At 42.3% G+C, this 5,076-nt stretch overlaps 1 non-coding gene across 1 annotated transcript; it reads left to right on the top strand.

Annotated features, from left to right (window-relative positions):
* The first annotated feature begins 2,664 nt into the window (after positions 1 to 2,664).
* LOC142455897 (small nucleolar RNA SNORA48) lies at positions 2,665 to 2,808 on the top strand. Its single transcript, XR_012786007.1, has one exon. It is a non-coding gene; the product is annotated as a small nucleolar RNA SNORA48 (small nucleolar RNA).
* The last annotated feature ends 2,268 nt before the right edge of the window (positions 2,809 to 5,076 follow it).

Raw genomic sequence — 5,076 nt, 5'->3', positions numbered from 1 at the left:
AAAATCCAAATCATAAAAGAGACCAGGATTATTGGTCACCTCGATGGTATAATCATCAAAGAGCACAGGCCTGAAAAAGACAGCGATAATAAAAATTGGAACAGAGGACAGGTTCAAGACATATTGCAGGCATTTCATCAATAAAATACTAAAAGCCAACCTACTGCTATAGTTATTTCTTTCGCCTGTTGATTCCACGTGTTTTAGAATAGACCCGCCCCAGAGAATTCTCACTGGTTATGTTGCTGTTCCCTGGTCACAGTGAGTCAGTTCCTGCTCAGAGCAACTTGGTACAATAGAAGGAAATACGTCTGGGTCCTGCAAGATCCTTGCAATTGTTCTTATATTTGAACCCATTGTTGCAGTTACTGTGTCAATCCATCCCATGAAGGGTCCTCTCTTTATCCATGATCCTCAGTCTAGGTCAATGACTATAGTCTTCCTGGAAGTAAATTGCTGGGCCTTTTTCATGGACTTGTTAGATGGATTTGAATCACAACCTTTCAATGGGTACTTTCATGCCAAGAGTTTGCACTAGTGGGAGACCTGTTTTAATGAGTAGGCTTTGAACTTATTTGAGTATTAAGCATCAAGAAGTGGGAGGGATCAGAAGCTACTGAATCATTGGAGGATAATCATATGATTCGAAGATAGACCTAAGACTGCCTCTTCCTGTAGCTCTAATGGCTGCTGGGCGGTCTCCCAGGGTGTTTCAGCAGGTGTAGAGAATGTTACTCTGCAGTCTTTGTGCCTTCAGTTTTATTTTTCTTTCCAATTTCCCCATTGCTTTACATGAATGCCTTCCAGCTAGGCCCACCATGCCTGGGGTTCTGTTAATGTTAGAACCATTCTTTGGTCTTTGTTGCCTGCAATCTTTCCATAGCCAATTTTTTCAAAATTAGTCTTATCTTTGATGACCTCTAACAACAATACCCTCATTTTACAGCATTACGGGGAGAGCAGATAAGATGCTTGCTTGGGTGAAGCTGGAAAAGGTGGAGGAAGAGATCAGGTCATTCTTCTCTTTCAGAAACAATGCTCACGTCTGGAGTGGCGAGTGTGCCGACTCTTCCTAAAGGCAAGGACTTCAGTGTTCCTTGATCAGAAGTGCAAGGCAGTGAACGTTCGGAGGGTCAAAAGAATGTAGAATTGGCCACGGCTGGGATTGGATGAGATATTTGACGAGCAGAATGGAAGTTGGGACAGACACACACGGAAAGTGTGAGCAGCTGAGTGATGCCCAGATTCACAGGATAGGTGCTATCTGTTCATTTTCTCTTTAGGCACGTAGTTTTTTGTATCCCTACTATGTGCTATGTGCCTGCGCTCATCAGTGAGAAAAACAAGAAGGAGGCTAGTTGGCTGGAGCAGTCTGTACAAGGGGAGAGTGGGAGATGTGAGAGAAGGAGCCAAATCAGGGAGATCCCCAAAGACCTGAGCCAGGGAGTTGGCTTTTACTCTAAGTAGGATGGGGAGCCTGACTAAAGATAATTCATAAAAACTGTGGCTTTGGTATTAAATAAATAATTTGAAAAATGACAGCAGGGCACATTTCCAGGGACCACTCTTTTCAGGGAAGGGAAGGACTTTCCACCGGAAGCACTGGGGAAGGAGACTCAGAGAAAGTAACAGGGGAGCTGAATTTTGAGCTGCCAACAGCAAGTCTTCTAGGCTTCTACTTCTATGGACGCACTAGGATCCACAGCAGTGGTAAGTCTTCAACGGGCAAGCTTGTGCACACAAATGTCACTAAGGGCACACTTGTGCGCCGAGTGATATCTAACACAAGTTCTTGAAATGAAGGCTGTCCCCAGGTTGCAAATGCAGACAGCTAAGACAAAAGCTCTGAGCCCATTTAATGAAGAAGCTCAATTAACCAGTGACAACAGGACTGTCATCTATAGTCTGGCAGGCCATTCCTCGCACAACTCCGGGGGTAGCTGTGTGCATCAACAAGACACATAAATAATTGCCGAGGTGAAATGACAATTAGAATATTGCTTGAGGTGTTTCCTGTGTTCATGTTTATCAGGCTTCTTATCCTTATTTCCAACATGGGGTGGCCATGGGGTTGTCATGGGGTCATCATGAAGTTACCACAGGGTTGTCAGGGAATCTGCTGGAGTAGGCAGGTGGATTATTTTCTGTGGGCCTCAGCAGCTCAATCCATAAAATACTGAGCTTCTAGATCTAAATTTTTTAAAAGATTTTAAGTTGGCCTTAGTGGGCTGTCAGGTCTAAAGTGCTCCTTTAAGCTGTGTTACTTAGCTAACCATTTTAGCTCTTTTATTTATTTAAAATTGATGTGATTATTTTATTTTAAAATATTATTATATTTTTTCTAGGACATACCTCACATATCATACAATTTAGTCACTCAGTGATATGAAGAAGGTTTGTGCAATCATCACCACAATCAATGTTAGAACACGTCCTTGTTCTCATTGTCATTAGCTCCCCATTTCCCCATCCCCGTGCGAGGCCCCTAGGTGATTACCAATACAGTTACTGTCTCCATAGAGGTACCCAGCCTGGATTGCACTTACAGAATCATATGAAACATGACAGGAAGCAAGCAAAGCAAACAAGCAAGCAACAAAAACCCTCAACAACAATGATTGGACAAAACCTAGAAAAATTTCATTCAATAAGAAAGGATAAGCTAACCCCTGGCTATGGGCAAAGAGACACCTGATTGGTGGTGGTGCTCTTATATCAGTCAGGGGCAGAGCAGACTGGCAGCCCTTTGTTCATCCTAGCTTGATGCCTAGATCATGGCCAGAGCTGTTTCATGCCTAGGGAACATTAAAAAAAAACATAAGTATGTAAATGTCTATTTGTATCTGTCCTATTCTCTAGGGTACATACATAGGAGTAGGAGAGCTTAAGCTCTTTTTAAAAAAATATTTTGTTCTTGAGAATATACACAGTGCAAAACCCAAACTAACTGTAGTTGAGTTCTAGTGACTCTATGGGGTAGGGTAGAACTGCCTCTGAGTTTCTGAGGCTATAAATCTTAAGAGAACCTCATCTTTCTGCTGTGAATCCACTGGCAGGTTTCAATTGCTGACTTGGCAGTTAGAAACTCATTACATCATCCACTATAGCGCCAGTGCACCCATACCTAGCAAAATGTATACCAGTTTAACAGTGCATGTACTACATGTACAGGTCAATGACATTGATTACTTTCTTTAAGTTGTGCAAACATTCTTGTTGTACTATTCTGTTTTCTTCCCTCATTAATAAAAAGTCACTGCCCCTTAAGGTTCCTATTTTATCTTTTGAGTCAATTTGATCCTATGTAAATAGTTTTTAAAGGAGCATAATTCTTGAGGCTGACATTCTTTACTAGTAAAGTGAAACTATTCTTGGGGTTTAAGAGGACTTTAGGTGATGTTTTTGGTCTCAGGGCAAATAGTTCCAGGTTTCAGAACTCCAGAAAATAAAGATTCCAGGATAATTTGAAGAAAAAGAAAGGATAAGCTATTAAAAACGGAAAAAACTTTGAAATGAGTCAAAAGTGAAATCAAATAATAAAGATATTACATTTTAACTTAACTATATCGGTCACAATCGACTTTACAATTCATCTGTTAGCAAGGCAATTCACATCCTTCGACCATGATCAACATGATTCACCAGAGGCTTAATCCATGTGGGGACACTGGATTTTTGGCTTTCACTGCCATCCATAGCCTTATGCACACCAGGTGTTAGTAATTTAAGCTATGATGCTATTCCCTCTTTCGGACTGGGATTTTTTTGTTGACACATGAGCTGGTGTGCTTCTTCCATGTGGACTTGCGTGCTACTTCATTTAGATAGCTGCCTATTTTAAGACAAGCCTTTAAGATCCCAGATACTATTGTTTGTGATAGCCAGGCGATACCTGCTTTGTTTGTTTGCTTGTTTGTTTTTACCACACGTTGCTGTGGCAGCTAGATCTTTAGTGAACTCTTCATGAGGGTGGGCATTAAGCAGGTACATGTCATAAGAACTGATGTCCTTTTTCCCTTTGAAATGCCGGCCCGGCGTCTTCTGAGATGTCTTCTTTGATATCCAGTCAAGACTGACTGGTACTTTTGAAAAGCATCTGTGAGATGCTGCATTCCCTCAGTCATAGCTCACACTGCCTTCTTCGTGTTTTCCTCTCCATGTAGTCTCAAACATAAACAGAACATAGACTCTCCTACAAGGACAGGAGCTGTCTTTTTTATCCCATAGTTTTGTCTGCACATGGTAAGTAAGTGCTCAGTAAAAATTTATTAACCGCAAGGAAAGAGTTACCACTTCCAGGAGACTTATTATTTCAATAGATAAATGTCTATTCATATTGCCTGCAGGGTTGTAAAATACAAAGAGATGCAAATTGAGTCATTCAAACATTTTCCCCCTCATAATAGCAGATGCAATCCTGAAGGGGTGCCAGGCATATTTGAGAATTTCATATGGATAAGATGGCAATGTAGTGAATTTCAAACATCCTCTGAGGTCTGGTGAGGCCTGACCACCCCAGTAATTTCACATGGCAGAATTTCTGATGAAATCAGAACTGGGGGTCCTGACCTAATGTTCCACAAAATGGGTGATCCTGACACCCGAGAACTTTGAAAGAGGGGGTTGTTTTTCTTGGGCAATATTGGGCGGGGGAAGAAACATGTTTGCCTATGACTAATACCCCCTCCTGTTTACAGTCCGCACCATCTTTGAGGGTTGGGGAGATAAATAGATTTATGCCATTGTCAGGTTTCAACAGACAAAAGCAAACAGACCCAGGGTCTTTTAGTGTGTCTGCACCTCCACAGCGTCCCCCCTGCTGCCTTGTCACTTTGTGCTTTTGTCGCGCTGCAGGGCGGTAGGGCAAGTGTGTACAGAAAGCAAGTGCAGCCCAGTCAGGGGGATGTGTCCTTGCCAGCACATCTGAACCCAATGCAGCAAGACTCTTACTGACCACCCACTCGGGGCCAGGCACAGAAGACACCGTGGCCCAAAGTCATGGTCTGCGCCTTCCGAAGGTACTTACGTACAACCAAAGAGGCAGAATACGTTTATTCATTGCACAGTTTGCACGTT

Source organism: Tenrec ecaudatus, chromosome 8 (genome assembly GCF_050624435.1).
Source record: "Tenrec ecaudatus isolate mTenEca1 chromosome 8, mTenEca1.hap1, whole genome shotgun sequence".
Taxonomy (NCBI): Eukaryota; Metazoa; Chordata; class Mammalia; order Afrosoricida; family Tenrecidae; genus Tenrec; species Tenrec ecaudatus.
The sequence above is the reverse complement of the archived record's forward strand: the minus strand, read 5'-3'. Positions and strand labels throughout refer to the sequence as shown.